The following is a 17,118-nucleotide window of genomic DNA, read 5'->3' on the forward strand; positions in this document are numbered from 1 at the left end:
ACAGCAAGCGGGATGAGTCTGTAACAAAAATTGAACCTCCCTGCGGCAAAAGAAGACAGGGAGCGCACAAGCCAGAGGCTCATCTGTGTAATCATTCACCATAGTTTAGTGTTGCAGCAGGAGAATTTGTAAATTGGCTGGGACCAGAGCCATTCAAAATACAGAGCCTCTGTAGGATGCTTTACACAATGTAATGCCAAGTGATGTACATTATACTTCTACGCTGTATACCAAGTTAAGCAATATAGGTTATGCAGCCACTCCTCGAGCCGTAATACAAATCCTTTTAAAATTAGTGCTCACTGTGGAAACATATTGAGGGCAGCAGAATGATTTTTTTTTCCCCTTTTTGGAAGGCAGGGAGATGTATTTCAGACCACATATGATTATTTTGCAGGAACATCTTCACCTCTACCAATGGAATTTTTATGATTATTTTGCAGGAACATCTTCACCTCTACCAATGGAATTTTAGATCAGAAGCTTGTCCTCCTTTTGGTGAAGAATTTAATTCAATTTCTAAACCTGACTATGGCTCAACATGGCCTGGGTGGTGTTTGTGTGAGTTGTAATTAAGTCTGAATAGTTATGTAAGTCCCCCTTACACACCCATGTCAACACAAGCAAGGGAATTCTCTTAATTTAAGGAAATTGCTAGGGCAAAATAAAGTTTAAGTACCGCCAGTATTAGTAACAGCCATAGGAGTCAAAGTACTAGCAGCAGAAGTCAATATTGAAAGCAGATATTATTTTACTGCAAGACCCGTAACAGTTTTCCAGAACACTAAGTTCAGTGATGAAAATTTGCAAATTCCTCTGCCTAACTTTCATAACACAACAAAGCTATCATTTTTCAGGGAGACTAAACCTGGTCTTTGTAACTTCCTCTGCCAGTAACTTTTTCTCAACTTATTTTGCATGGCCCACAATCATCTTTCCATACTGAATACCATCATTTGCATCCGACAACTGAACTTCACAGTTCACAGGGCTCCTTTGCTCCAAGAGGCCATATGTGGGAAATGTGGGCACTTAAATACCATGCCACATTATATTCTATGGCCTGCAGTATTATACATTGAGATTGCCAAGGCAAGTGTTCAGAATTTGCCAGGCATTGTTCAAAATTCGCCAGGCGTGTTTTGCAACTGGTGCAGGTCCAAATGCGACAATGTGGAGATCTCTGGATGCTAGATTCAGGTAGGTAGCCATGTTGGTCTGACGCAGTCAAAATAAAAATATATAAAATGAAAATAAAAATACTGGTATCTGAAGAAGTCTGCATGCACACGAAAGCTTATACCAATACAAACTTAGTTGGTCTATAAAGCACTACTGGACAATTTTTTATATTTTTATTTTGACTGCGTCAAACCAACACGGCTACCTACCTAAATCTAGAATCATGGAAGGCATCACATTGAGCAGCATGAAATGGAAGTCCATCAGGTATCTAAAGAAGTATGCATGCACACAAAAGCTTATACCAGAATAAACTTAGTTGGTCTATAAGGTGCTTCTGAATGCTAGGTTGGTGACGGATGGCCCCATCTGGCTGACCCCTCCAGCTTTCTTAAGCAGGTAAAAGCAGAAGATCTTATTTATTGCATTTATATCCCCCCCTTTTTTCAAATGAGTTTACAGTTCATTCCCCTCCTCAGTTAATTCATACAACTACCCTGTGAGGTAGCTTAAGGTAAAGGTAAAGGGACCATCAGGTCCAGTCGTGGCCGACTCTGGGGTTGCGGCGCTCATCTCGCTTTATTGGCCGAGGGAGCTGGCGTACAGCTTCCGGGTCATGTGGCCTGCATGACTAAGATGCTTCTGGCGAACCAGAGCAGCGCACGGAAACGCCGTTTACCTTCCCACCGGAGTGGTACCTATTTATCTACTTGCACTTTGATGTGCTTTCGAACTGCTAGGTTGGCAGGAGCAGGGACCGAGAAACGGGAGCTCACCCCGTCATGGGGATTCGAACTGCCAACCTTCTGATCGGCAAGCCCTAGGCTCTGTGGTTTAACCCACAGTGCCACCTGTGTCCCTGTGAGGTGGCTTAAGAGGCTGCAAATGACTCTAAGGCTCGCCTAATGAGCTTCATGACTGAGTGGGGATTTGAACCCTGATCTCTCAGGTCCTAGTCTGACACTCTAACCACTACACCACACTGGCTTCCTAGAGTATTTCTGCTGTGAGGCAGCTATATAAATTGAGTAGGTAAAATAAATATGGGGAAAGCAAAATGTCACTTAGAGGAGTGAAATATTTTTCTTGAAGCTTGAACTTGTTTTATTCTGGGTTGTTTTAATGTGTTGTAAACCACTCTTTAAAATACAAAGCTGTGTAGAAATGAAATGACTACAGTAATATCTCATGTTACATCCGCTTCATGTTACATTCTTTCAGGTTACATCCTGCGGCGACCCGGAAGTACTGGAAAGGGTTACTTCTGGGTTTCGCCGCTTGCGCATGTGCAGGTGCACAAAATGACATCACACGCATGCGCAAAAGCGGTGAATCGCAACCCGCGCATGCGCAGACGCGCCGCTGTGGGTTGCGCTCTTTTCATGTTGCGAACGGCCCTTCGGAATGGATCCCGTTCACAACCAGAGGTACCGCTGTAATGATAATAATAAATTTCATTGATGGGGAAATGGCACCTTGTTGTGGTGACCACAAACTAGGTTTAAGGTGACATTTATGTCTGGGTTTCGAACACAGACCCAGGCTAACCCAAGGCAGACTGGTGTCAACAGGGAGATTGCAACGGCAGGGCATTTTTTAACAGATGAAGCCACAATTAACATAAAGACAACTGTGCATCCAGGCATACAGACATTAATCAGCCATCGTCTCTTCATGGGGACCATGGTTCCAACCACAATAGATGCTCACACCTTCAGAGGGAGGGATGTGGAGGTGAAGGTTGTCTCATTATAGACAGAGGCATCTCTTGAGCCAAGTAGAGAGTCCAAAATCAAAGAGCAATTATGCATCCCTAAGCACAAGGTCAAAGTTTAGCTGGCCCGAAGGGAGAAAGAAAACCAAGAAGAAGATTACATACGAGCAATTGATCCTACCAAGAGAGCAGAAAATACGCCCAAAGTGAGATTAGCGAAGAATGTGTAACATAAGCAAGCCTCCCTGATGAGTGGCCCTACGGAGAAGAGCTGTACATAATATATCGCAGTGTGCAGCTCATAAGTTATGAGCCATGCAACGTGATAATTGCTTCCAGATGAACCTCTCCTACTCGCACCAGAAGTGAGGCAGGCAGCATCAAGAAGCGGGGACTTTTCAGTGGTAGCGCCTTGCCTTTGGAATGACTTCCTTCTAGCGTTAGAAGCTCAGGTAAATAAGCTAGGCACCAAATGGGTCCTTAATCAGGGTTATGGTCACCCCAAAGGGAATGTCTGGTTGCTATTTTGAAGCCAAGCGGCTCTAAAATCGTACGACTTTTTGCTTCCTCAAATTCGTTCGGCTTGGGCAGATAAAATATCACGGACAGAATTCTGCAGGATGTGTTGTTAGTGTGTGGAAACAGGCAAGATCCAAGGATCCCCAGGCATGCAGCTCCAGAGAGTGGAGATGTCAGGCGCCCTGGCATCTTCACTTAGTCGCAAGTGGCCAATATCCAGGTGCAAAATGCACCTGGCGAATTTTGGACACTGCTTCCCTCTGTCCATCTGGGCAAGTCCCCCTGCTTCATTGACTTTCAAACAGAGATCCTGCTTTTCTCTCTCTCAAACTTTCAACAAAGTTTTATGCCAATTTGAAACAGCGTTCAAAGTCTGGCGCTATTTCCGTTTTCATTATTGACATCTTTATTTGGCTTTTGTTTTTATTTATTTTTTAAGAAAGCCTGTTAGCCAACTTTGGAATCTACCAGATTAGAAGGCAAGTTATAAATACTGTAAGATAAATACTGCATATAATTCTACAGAGAACATTTATAAGTACTGAATCGTATTCAATGTGGCATTAAGGAGAACGTTCCGACAGTGCAAAGATTTATCATCCTTCTTCTGTTGTAACTTTTCAACACCTGCTGAAAACATTTCTATTCCATCAGGGTTATGTGTGCAATTAAGACCACGTCTTTCCACGCTAATTATCTGATTTTAACCTTTTTACATGGTGTTTACTGTTTGGCTGTATGTACGGTTGTTATGTACAGGAACCCCAGCCAGATGGGTAGAATATATCGTATTTTTCGCCCTATAGGACACACCGTCCCATAAGGCGCACCTAGTTTTTTTTGGGGGGGGAAATAAAGGAAACAAATTTTATTTCCCCCCCCCAGCACGGGGCTGGGGCAGGGGAAGCCCAAACTTCCCCCGACCCCAGCCCCCAGAACAGGCAACTCTCCGCAAGCCGCGGGAGCCCAGTGCAGGAGAGCTGTGCGAAGCCTGGAGAGTGAGAGGGGTCGGTGCGCACCAACCCCTCTCGCTCTCCAGGCTTCAGCGAAAGCCTGCATTTGCCCCATAGGACGCACACACATTTCCCCTTCATTTTTGGAGGAGAAAAATGCGTCCTATGGGGCGAAAAATACGGTAAATAATAAAATTCCTATTCTTTTTTTTTCTTGCTTTGAACAGCTGGGATATTTTATTTATGAATTAGAGGTATATGAATTTCTTTATAACTGAATAATAAATGGTCCTCATCTCTCCTCCCCCTGTGTGCCCCCTAAATATAGCCTAAGGGTTCTTCCAGTTGCAGATTTTGGGGTGACATGGAACACATACGCAGGGGGAGGAAGTGAGGAATCACACTGCCCTAGCAAACCATATTTTCAAAGCTCATTCAACACACGTTTAAAACACATGGTTCCCCCCCCCCCCGGGGAAAAAAGAATCCTAGGAACTGTAGTTTGTTAGGGGTGCTGTGAAGTATAGTTCTGTGAGAAGGAAACAACACTTCCCAATATTCTTTGGAGGAAGTCATATGCTTGAAAGATGTACAGTGGTACCTCAGGTTACAGACGCTTCAGGTTACAGACTCTGCGAACCCAGAAATAGTACCTCAGGTTAAGAACTTTGCTTCAGGATGAGAACAGAAATTGTGTGGCAGCGGCGTGGTGGCAGCAGAAGGCTCCATTAGCTAAAGTGGTACCTCAGGTTAAGAACAGTTTCAGGTTAAGAACGGACCGCCAGAATGAATTAAGTTGTTAACCAGAGGTACCACTGTATTTCAATGTGCTTTAAATGTACAATATGTACAGGTAAGTCCCCATTTATGCAGGGGTTATGTTCCTGGGCAGCAGGCTTTTATCGCATATATCTGAAACACTCTTGGAAAAGCTTACAAACACCTTCTAAACCCCTGGAAACCCTTGAGAAACCAGCAACACTTACGAGACACTAAACTCCACCACAATCACTCCCTCCAAACCTCCTTGCTCCAAACTCCAACTCTCCACAGGCCTCAACGGTCAGAGCAAGGGCTCCTGGAATTGCACTTGCAAAGACTCGTGGGATTGCTGAGCTCTGTTTTAATGCCCTTTCCCCCTTTCTGGGCTCTTTTAGGACTGTTTTGGCCATTTTTAAAGTCGCTTCCAGGTTCGGCACAGCCGCACATCAACTGGACGTGTGTAAATTGGTTGTAAAATGTAAAATGAAGGCAGTGAGAGATTTTACTTTCTTGGGCTCCATGATCACTGCAGATGGTGACAGCAGTCACAAAATTAAAAGATGCCTGCTTCTTGGGAGAAAAGTGATGACAAACCTAGACAGCATCTTAAAAAGCAGAGACATCACCTTGCCGACAAAGGTCCATATAGTTAAAGCTATGGTTTTCCCAGTGGTGATGTATGGAAGTGAGAGCTGGACCATAAAGAAGGCTGATTGCCAAAGAATTGATGCTTTTGATTATGGTGTTGGAGGGGACTCTTGAGAGTCCCATGGCGTGCAAGAAGATCCAACCTATCCATTCTTAAGGAAATCAGCCCTGAGTGCTCACTGGAAGGACAGATTGTGAAGCTGAGGCTCCAATACTTTGGCCACCTCATGAGAAGAGAAGACTCCCTGGAAAAGATGCTGATGTTGGGAAAGATGGAGAGCCCAAGGAGAAGGGGACGACAGAGGATGAGATGGTTGGACAGTGTTCTCGAAGCAACGAACATGAGTTTGACTGAACTGTGGGAGGAAGCCAGGGGTGCCTGGCGTGCTCTGGTCCATGGGGTCACCAAGAGTCGGACACGATTAAACAAAAATAATAATAATTGGTTGTTGCCTGTACTCCACAGCCAAACAATCATTTCCTGGTTGCATGAACTGAAATGGGAAGACCCCCACTGTTTTCTGAAGGCTCAGAAAAAAGGAGATCTACTCATAAGACTTGTCAGATTTCTGGGTTCAATGGGGAAAGTTCTGATTTATTCCAATTTTCCCCACAGACTGCCATCACGGCTTAGGGGCTACAGCACTCTGTGCAAATGTTTCAGCCAGGGAAATATGTGCAAAACAAAACAAAACAAAACAGAAATTAAATATAAATGTTGAACCAAGAGAACCTGGGTTTTTATAAGTTGCAAAAACAAGGCTGATTTGCATATGCCTGTTTTGCATAATTTATACCACTTTTGGAAGCCCTACAAAGGGACAAATAAAGGTCTTTGAGGCTCTACGTCCTATTCACTGGAAACCTTGCCCAGTCCTCCTGGGGTTTCTGACATTACAACAGACATTTCTCTTTCCCGTCCAATTTCACAGGCGTGATATTGTATTCTTACATTGCCGTGACTCGCCCTGGGACCTTAAGGTGGGAAAGAAATCTGGTAATAATGAATCTGCAGGTTGCAACCTGGCAATGGTCTCTGTAAAGGGCAGACACTCACACTGCTGTTTGTTTTTAAATGGAAGCTGAGAGTCTCGGGGTAGTAAACTTACATCCACTATCAAATTCCCCCCCTGGTGTAATTACCAGGTGCACACAGCCCTGCAAATTAAGATTTTGCAGGAATCTCCCTTTTCCGCCGCCCCCATACTTTGGTGTCCTGAAATGCCTCATCAACTGAATTATCTGCCGCATTACGGCTGGCTATTTATACAACGCTTCCAAATGCCTTCATATTGTTATGATTCACTGTTACTACTGGAGTCCCCATGCTAACCAGGCACTGTACACAAACCAAAAGAAAATACACAGGCCCTGCCCTCAGGAACGCTCCGTAGGTCCAAGAAAGCAGGAACAGAAGGGAATGGAGGCGAACGCTCACAAATCGCGTCTCCACCCAAGATGAGGGGAAGAGTAGCAGAATTGGAATGAATTCAAGAAGCTCGCACAATGAATCTGCAGCAGAAGATGTGTTAAACCTAGGTGTTATCCCTTTAACAGGTCCTCCTCCTCTCCCTTTAATACAGTGGTTCCCAACCTTTTTTTGGTGATGCCCAACCTAAGCATCTCTAAAATCCCGACCTATAATTCTTATTGCCTGTTGTCTTTGTCCATGGAGTTTTCTTGGCAGGGATACTGGAGTGGCTTGCCAGTTCCTGCTCCAGGTGGATCACGTTTGGTCAAAACTCTCCACTGTGACCTGTCCATCTTGGGTGGCCCTGCAAGGAATAGCTCATAGCTTCTCTGAGTTATTCAAGCCCCTTCGCCACGGCAAGGCAGTGATCCGGGTCATGAAGAGTTGGACACGACTAAACGACTAAACAACAACATACCGTATTTCTTGCTCTATAAGACTCACTTTTTCCCTCATAAAAAGTAAGGGGAAATGTGTGTGCGTCTTACGGAGTGAATGCAGGCTGCGCAGCTATCACAGAAGCCAGAACAGCAAGAGGGATTGCTGCTTTCACTGCACAGCGATCCCTCTTGCTGTTCTGGCTTCTGAGATTCAGAATATTTTTTTTCTTGTTTTCCTCCTCCAAAAACTAGGTGCGTCTTGTAGAGCGAAAAATATGGTAATTCTTGTTATTCAAAAAGTGAACTCCTATTCACATGGAGGAAGCCTCAAAGGCCATCAACTGTTAATAACTCATTCTCGAATTGACCCCCTTAAAAATCAAATTGCCCCCCTGTGGGGGGGGGTGCACCCCGTTGAGAACAACGACTTTAATGGCAGCCTGAAGGCCAAAGTAGGCTCAACGACAGCAGCCATTTTGTTAAGCCACCTGTCTGCCACATTCATGGATAAATCAGGTCTGGATTTTAAAAGGAGCATGTCTCAGTTCCTCCCTACCTTATCATCACCCCAATACTCAGGTACCCAAATCCTTGCTTCAGTTCCAGACGTTATAACGGCTGGATGTGGGGATCCTGAGATAACAGGAAGCAATGAAACAAGACAGTGGAGGGTGGTCCCATTTGATGTTAAAACACACCTGCTTCATACAAATGGGGCGATTGTGTGATTAAGCATGTGCGTCCAGTCTGACCGCAACATGCAAGATTTTAAGGCAGAAGCTCTTCCCACCAATTACACAGGAAAAGCCTCACCTGCACCAGGTTGCCACAAAGGGCACAAGAGCAAAAGGTGGCAGAGTAGATAAGGCCCTGCTCACCAAACCCTCTTACAGGTGAAGACAGGGGTGGTCACTGCAGAGGGCTAGTCTAGGCCATCCTTTGCCAAAAGGGGAGTCCTCCAAATGTTTCGGACCACAACGGTTGGGGGTTGATGGAAGTTGCAGTCCAAAACAACTGCAAAAGATATTATCAGTACTATTTTTCTAGAAAAAGAGGTGCCAGAACTCACCATGAACACCTCCCTTGTTCTCTTATAATGGTAATAGTGCCCAGCTGAGAAGTGCCGGAACTGAGTTCCAGTGAGTACTGACTGGGGGGGGGGGGAGCCCTGGATATTCTAGACCTTTCTCAGTCTTGGGTCCCTAGGTGTTGCTGGACTACAGTTCCCATCATTCCTAGCCAGCATGGCCAGTGGTCAAGGACGATGATGGGAATTGTAGTCCAAAGGCTGCTTTAAATTGGGGAGGGAAGGTCTAAGTTCACCCAGCTTCTTCAAGTTTATTTCATTTCAAATGAGTAAAGTAAAACAGTAGAAAATACACAAAGGCCATATTCAGGGGTGGGATGGGGGAAATGGTCTTCAAGATCCAAATGCCTAGACAAACTAGAATGTCTTATGTAAGAAGCTGCCTTATACAGAGTCAGACCATTGGGCCTTTTAGTTGATCCATCTTCAAGGCCCTTGATACCTGGCCTTCAAGTTTATATCTTAGTTATTCCTTGCATTTATATCCCATCTTTTCCTCCAAAGAACTCAAAGTACTACATGGTTCTGTTCAGCGTTCAAAATTCACTAGGCACATTTTGCACCAGGCTTTCGGCCACTTGTGAACAAGTGAAGATGCCCTGGCACCAGGATGCCACCTGACACCTCTGCCATCTGCCTGGGGATCCTTGGACCTTACCTGTTTTCACACACTAGCAACATATTCTGGGGAATTCCACCGGTTATATTTTATCTGCACCATCAGACCGAATTTCAGGAACCAAAAAGTCGTGATGAAAAACACAACTTTTGAGCTGTCTGGCCCCCAAATGCCAAGCGGGCATTCTGTTTTGACGACCACAACCCCAGTTGGAGGAGGTAATTGGTGCCTAGCTGATATATCTGAGTTTCTAACACTGGTTCCATTTAGGAGGGGGGTGGCGCTGTGGGTTAAACCACAGTGCTTATGACTTGCCGATCAGAAGGTCGGCGGTTTGAATCCCCATAACAGGGTGAACTGCTGTTGCTCAGTCCCTGCTCCTGCCAACCTTGCAGTTCGAAAGCACATCAAAAGTGCAAGTAGATAAATAGGTACCGCTCTGGTGGGAAGGTAAACTGCATTTCCGTGCGCTGCTCTGGTTTGCCAGAAGCAGCTTAGTCATGCTGGCCACATGACCCGGAAGCTGTACGCCAGTTTCCTTGGCCAATAAAGCGAGATGAGCGCCACAACCCCAGAGTCAGTCACGACGGGACCTAATGGTCAGGGGTCCCTTTACCTTTTTACATAGCTCAGTGGTAGAGCAACCACTTTGCAGAAGGTCCCAGGTTCAGTCCTTGACATCTCTAGGTTGGGCTGGGAAGGTTCCTATCTGAAACCTTGGAGAAGCACTCTGAGTCAGCACAGACAATCCTGAGCTAGATGGGCCAGTGGTCTGTTTCAGTATAAGGCATCTTTCAATTTTCCCATGCCCTTAATTTGTATAGAATGTGGTAGGAATGTTGAAGACCAATACTGGGGCTTCAAATGCCACCAGGCTTTATCCCGGACACAGGAGCCCTGCAAGTAATTTTGCAAATTTAAAGAAAAGGGCTCTATCTATTGAACAGCCAGCTAGTTTCAGGTTCTACAACATTCCACCTTCAAGCTTAAACCCAGGGCAGGGCTCTATACATGAAGTCTACAGCATTTAAAATCAGCCCTGAGAAACCTGGTATACTCCCTGTGTGACTGAGGGGAAGCCATTCGTGTTTTGCCCTCAAGCTGCCCATCTTTGGGGACAAAGACGATGAGCAACACAGGGTGGTCCAAATGTCTGGCTCAGTTATCCCCCTCCCCAACAGAACCCCCCATACTCCATTAATGCTGTCAAAAAATCCAACAGGAACAGCTTTCCCAATTCACTGTGCTGGGAGGAGCTTCTCCTGCTGAATTTCTGCCTGCTGCAGCAGCAGCGGCTGTAAAAGGGCACTGGAGCTTTGCAAGAAATAGGTAGGGGAAATGAAGTGTCAAAGACAAGGCAGATTTGAAATAGAAATACGTAATGTCCAAAAGGAGAGCATAACAGAAAGTAACAGATTCAAAACAAAAACCAAAGAGGAAAGGGAGAGAAACTTTGTATCATCAGATGCTCAGAAAAAAAGGAAGGCAGTTCTCTTAGGGTCACACAGACATAAAGCTTTGCAAGGAAACTTACAGTACAGTGATACATCGGGTTAAGTACTTAATTTGTTCTGGAGGTCCGTTCTGAACCTGAAACTGTGCTTAACCTGAAGCACCAATTTAGCTAATGGGGCCTCCTGCTGCCGCCGCGCCACTGGAGCACGATTTCTGTTCTTATCCTGAAGCAAAGTTCTTAACCTGAAGCACTATTTCTGGGTTAGCGGAGTGTGTAACCTGAAACGTATCTAACCCGAGGTACCACTGTACAGTGGATGCTCAGGTTGCGAACGTGATCCGTGCGGGAAGCATGTTCGCAACTCGCAGTGCCTGCAACCCACAGCGCCGCGTCTGTGCATGCGCAGGTTGCGATTCGGCACTTCTGTGAATGCACAAAGTGCCAAAATCCAGAAGTAACCCGTTCAAGTACTTCCGGGTTTGGCGTGGTGCGCAACCTGAAATCGTGCAACCCAAAGTGTCTGTAAACCGAGGTATGAATGTACAGTGAATTCAGATTATCACAAAGTTTAGACAAGAAATATGTCCTCCTTTATACTTCTATTGGTTGAAAGTATAAAAACCCTCCTTCTGACTGAAGGTCCAGGCGCTTGGTTATTTCTGAATTCCTTCAGCAAGTTGAACCCAGCTCCAAAAGCTTTTCAGGCCCTTTGCATCAGATTGGCAGGGTGTGACTTTTAAATACATGTGTCTCTTAATTAAAAAAAACAACCCATTGCCACCCAGGTTCCTAGGACTGACTGCACCCTTGAAGCTGGCCAGAGTTGCAAGCTCTTGGCCACCCTGCAAAATCCTCCTGTCAGTATCAGAGGGATCGAGTTACTTCCCTCCCCACCCCACCCCCCAGCAAGAAGATGAGCAGGATCAACAGTCAGCTTGCTTGGAACATCCTTTCCAACTCCACAGATGTACATATAAGGCAATGGCACACTGGGTGCCCCCACCCCGGAGCGGGCTGGCCGGCATCGCTCCCTTGCCTCACCACTTTGACCGCACTGTCGGGCTGCTGACATCTTAGAGTTAATGAAACACCTCTGCTTTCAATAGAAAGTAAGAGGCAAAAGGGCAGGGCGGAAGGCGAAAATATGGTCCGCATATACTTTCTCTCCCTTCCGCTTGGTTACATGCCACCTACTTCCGACAGGGCTCTGTCTAGACCACTGTTTGCTTCCATAAGTCAAGAGAGGAAGCATAACCGAAAATCCGTCCTCTTCCCCCTCTTCTCAAGCTCTCAGCTGATGTTCATAGACCTTTCCTAGAAAGCTCGCTTCCTACCAATCTTGAGGATTTCCTGTACCCTCTTCATCTCTGGGCCAATTCTGTTCCGCCTCCGTGAAAAGGCACCCATGTGGGAATCCGTGGCAGGGAGAGGGATAACTGCTACATCAGAATGGAAACTCTAGGAAGTTTCCGCAGGAGCAGAGAGTTGCTAGGAGGAGCAGAGATCCAGTGGACACTCGGGTTGCGAACATGATCCATGTGGGATGCACATTAGCAACCCGCAGCGTTCACTACCCACATCTGCGCATGCACGGGTTGCTATTTGGCACTTCAGCACATGCGCGACCACTGAAACCCGGAAGTAACCTGTTCCAGTACTTCCGGGCTTTGGCGGTCCCTAACCCGAAAAAAACGCAACCAGAAGTGGCTATAGCCCAAGGTATGACTGTACAGTGGTACCTCAGGTTAAAGACGCTTCAGGTTAGAGACTCCGCTAACCCAGAAATAGTACCTTGGGTTAAGAACTTTGCTTCAGGATGAGAACAGAAATCACGCAGTAGTGGCATGGCGGCAGCGGGAAGCCCCATCAGCTAAAGTGGTACCTCAGGTTAAGAACAGTTTCAGGTTAAGAACAGACCTCCAGAACGAATTAAGTTCTTAGCCCGAGGTACCACTGTACTCAGCTCTCGTGTTCAAGAGGCCTTCTGCTAGGATTCTTACTTCCTCAGAATAAATAGTATTTCGCCCTCAGTATAAATTCATCCTAGATAGCTTTCTAAGGAGGAGAAACAGAAACTAGCTCTCTGCTTCCTACCTACCCATCCATTCTCTTGGAATATGGAGCCTAGAAGCTCCAAAACACTAAACACATGAACACTTGCACTTCGCTGCCACTGCAGTCTCTCCTCCAGGCACTAAGGAAATAGGCCTGGAGCAAAAGAGATGCTTCTGATGACCCATGCCATAGGAACCATCATAGAAGAACTGATCTGGAGGAGGAGGAACCTTTCCAAGGCCATGCAAGTCTGAATCCACTCACCCTCCCAGCCACCGGCTCCTCCCAGATCCCATCCACCCCTCCTTCACACCCAGACACCCTCACACACACACCCCATACCAAAAGCCATGCACCCCATGCAAAGGAAAACCTCACTACTGCAGCTCTGATGGGGTTTTCCTACAAAAGCTGCTCTCCCCCACTCTTCCCTCTGCTTCAGTTTGGAAGGGGGAGTCTTGGATTTGGCAGTGGGGGAGGGAAGGGCATGGGTAGGGGGTGAGGACTTGGGTTTGTTTTCTTCCCTGCTGGGGAGGTCTGGGCACTCTAACAGACTGGCAAAGTTGACAGGGTTTTTCCACACCCCCACAAACAGGTCCAAACTCAATCTGTTGCCTCCAACACATCCAGATGAAGAGAAGGCACACACAAAAAGCCAGTTCGCAACAATCATCGCAACAATGCGAACTAGATTTTCCTAACCCACAACTTTAGTGGATACAATTTTGGGGAGGTTGCAATGTTCCGGGGTTGGGAGAGAAACCCCATTCAAACAACAAGGAAAAAAATTCTTCTCTTCTCTCCATCTTCTGGACACAACATAACCTGTATGGTGTTTCTACGATTCCCCAAATACATCACAGTGCTGCGTTACAAAGGAGCCACCCCTCCACCAAACACAAAAGTATCTATTCCAGCTTATTACTTGGTATCAAGCCTCGCAGAATTTGCTATCAGGCTTTTTCAACCTTTTTTTTTTTTTTTTTTTTTCAAAACACGCAGCATTCTGTTGCTGTTTGCAAAAGAAAAGGCACGAGAAGAGGAAAGGGAGGAACTGCCCTCGCCCCCACATGTGCTACAAGCTCTTTCGCTTTCTTAATGCCTTCAACCTCCAGCATTTTCTCTCCCCTCTTGCAAAATAAATAAATAGCTTTGGAAGGGAAAAGCACAGCAAGTGTTTGCAGAAATCAGAAGCAGAGCTCGGGGATTTGGAGGGGAAGACGCAGACACTGTGTTTTTGGTGTATGTTGTTTAAAAAAATTAAACCAACTAAGGCATGGGAGGGTAGCTGAAGGGTAATCCTGGATTTATTAGTAGCCGATCTATTAACGAGGTTGACGCTGACACATACAGGGAAGGGGGCGGGAGAGAGAGAAAAGAAAACCTGCATTGTTAATTATCCAGCCCCTGCTACACCGACAAACACACAGAGCGAGCAGGGCTTGTTTATGCGCCGCAAACCGTAGCAGTTGCTAGAGTGTCCTTTTGCCAATGTCAAAATAGCACTCGAAGAGCGTCGCAAAAGGCTTGGCCGGAGAAGGGGTGGGGGTTGGGAGCCAAAATCTAACGCAAACCGCGCAAACATGAAACGGTGTGGCCGTAGTGCACTGTGCAATACCCCCAAATTCTGATGCATTTTCTTTCTTTCTTTCTTTCTTTCTTTCTTTCTTTCTTTCTTTCTTTCTCTCTCTCTCTCTCTCTCTCTCTCTCTTTTAAAAAAGAAGCGCTGCCATCTCATTCTCCTCGACAACCACACTTTCCTGGCGCGAAGCTCATTACTCTCGCAAGATCCACGCTGGAAGCTGCAAGCGAGAGGGAATACCGTCTTGCCACCCGCTCCGCGCACCTCAGACACACCAAGTCTGCCACCTCCTAGCCAACCACCAGCAAAACCCCATAAGCAGGCATGTTACTACGGGTAGGTGGGTCGTAGAGGAAGGAATTTAACAGCCCAGTTCCTATACGCATGCTTACTCTGGGATAAGTCCCAGGCCTGCCCCTTTGCAACCCGAGCCTGGCTCCTGTTTTGCTCGCAGGTCAGCCTACTCGCGAGCAAGTGCCCTGCAGGCCGTGCGCTAGCCTTGCTTACTCCCAAGTAAGCCTGCAACAGCCCTGCAGCCGGATCCCTCCCGCAGGAAGTCCTGCTGCGTCCTCGGCCCCAAAGTAAAGCGCGCGGGGAAATTGACAGCCGCGCAAGCGCCTCGAGCTAGGCAGCTTTCCTCGGCAGTAAACCGACTGGATCGGGGCCTGTTCACAAGCCAGCGCCTGCAGGGGCCCGATCCGACACCTGTTCTCTCTAAATTCAGCAGAGGGTGGTGGGCGGGGGACTCACTGCCATCCCAAGTCACAATGAGCTAGCTTAAGGGAAAGGAGGGGAGTCTTCTCCGCAGGCTTACCTGGGAGTAAGCCCCCTTGAACACAGCCTGTGCCTGGGGTGACTGGTTACTTCCGAGTAAACACGCCTAGCCTCGGGCCGCATGCGCCCTTGGGCAAACTCCTTCCAGCACCCAAATCACGACCCCCCACTTTCCCTCGCACCCCTTAAAAAAACCAAAAGCACATCAAACCCACGCAGATCCGCAACTAATATCTGCATATAATACTCACAGGTTATTGCAATACGAGTGACTTTTGAGCAGCAAACGCAGCGTCAAAAAGCAGCGGGGAAATCCCCCTTTTCCCGCGCCTCCAAAAAAAGAGCTCAACTTTTCGTCCTCCTGGCACCCATCCGCCAGCCTTCTGGAACCCCCTACAGACACCCCCCCAAAAAAAGCTCCCCAACCCTCCCCCCCAAAGCTCATGAGGACTCACCCATTATCTTCTCGGAAAGCCAAGCGCCCGGCTTCGCTAAGCTCCCCAAAGTCCTTCGTGGGAGCAGCGCGCGCCTTGCCTCTCCTTTCTCCGCGCTTCGCGAGGATTCTTTTCAGCCGACCGCGATGCGTGTAGAGGGGAGGTTGGGGAGGCGTGTGAACGGAGTAGGGAGGGGCGGGTTTCCAGATCCGGACCCCTAAGTCCCTTTTTTTGCACCCCTCCCAAAAAATTGTTTTTTAAAAATAAATAAAAGCAAAGCAAAGCACCCTTCCCCGCCCCCTAAGGTATTATTGCTCCTTCGGCTGCCGCTTCTGTTTGGCGATTTTGGCGCAGGGGCGCCATGGCGCGCGGGGAACTGTCAGATGGGGGGGCGGGAGGCGGAGGGGCGGGTTCGCGGGGGCTGCTCACCGGAGACCCCCACTCAGGAAAGAGGGAGGGAGGAGTGGGAAGGAAGGAAGGAGGGAGGGCGAGAAAAAGGAAAGGGAGGCGATTGCACACGGTGGAGAAACAAGGGAGATGGAAACAGATTTTCTCCTCTCTCTTTTTTTTCCTCCCAAGGAGGTGAAAAATGGCGCCTCTCGAACAATTTCTCTTTTTTTCAAAACAAATCACGCATGCAAAAACAAAAAAAAGATATATATATATATATTAAAAAGCCGAGGGAGGTTTAAAAAATTGCTACGGGCTTTTTTAAAAAAGGGGGGTGGCAGTAGAGGGGAGGGAAGAAAAGAAGGAGAAAGACTGGGGAGGGGAAGAGAAAGGGAGAGGGAAGGAATTGCTCTTCTCGTTCCGAAGAAGGGAAATCAATGCACTGGCGTAAAATCCCCGTCGACGCGAGGCGAGCTGCCGCTTGGGGTCCTCCCCCCTCTCTCTTTCTCTCTCCGGTGGGTCCGCGGGAGGGCAAATCCGGGGGCGCGAGCGGGACCCCAGCCTGCGCCCGGCTGCTCCCGCTCGCGGCTCCAAGGGCGACCTGCCTGGTTCCTTTTCGCTCGCTTCCTCTCGCGCTCTGGCTCGGCGAGCCCTCGAGGGCTGCTGGAGAAACGGTTTCTGCCGATCACCGCAGTTTCATCCGAGCCGGAGAGGAGAAGCCTGCGCCGCCGCCGCCGCCGCCGCCGACACTGTCGCCTCCTCGGTGCGTCGTTGCTGTTGCTGCTGCTGCCGCCGCCGCCGCCGCCGCCGGTGGCTTGTGCAGGTCTCTGGCTTGCTCCATAGCTCCCCCCTCCGTCGCTTTTCCCTTCCCTTCCAGCGCCCCCGGTGGCCAAGCGCGGGAAAGGAGCGTCGAGGGAGAAAGAGAGAGAATCCTAGAATCAAAGAATGGTCAGAAGGGACTCCTGAGGATCATCTTGTCCAACCCATTGCAATGCAAGAATATGCAGCTGTCCCATAAGGGAATCGAACCTGCAACCTTGGTGTTATCCACACGGTGTTCTAACCTACACACACACACATTCTTTATTTATT

At 47.7% G+C, this 17,118-nt stretch overlaps 1 protein-coding gene across 1 annotated transcript in view; it reads right to left on the reverse strand.

Moving 5' to 3' along the window:
- SETBP1 (SET binding protein 1) overlaps window positions 1-16,818 on the reverse strand; it is a 275,870-nt gene extending 259,052 nt beyond the window's left edge. The window contains exon 1 of the mRNA XM_081881347.1: window positions 15,658-16,818. The gene's annotated coding sequence lies outside the window, so the exon portion shown is untranslated. The remainder of the gene's footprint in view (window positions 1-15,657) is intronic.
- Between the last annotated feature and the right edge of the window lie 300 nt (window positions 16,819-17,118).

The sequence above is a fragment of the Podarcis erhardii genome, assembly GCF_964252035.2.
Source record: "Podarcis erhardii genome assembly, chromosome: 11".
Taxonomy (NCBI): Eukaryota; Metazoa; Chordata; class Lepidosauria; order Squamata; family Lacertidae; genus Podarcis; species Podarcis erhardii.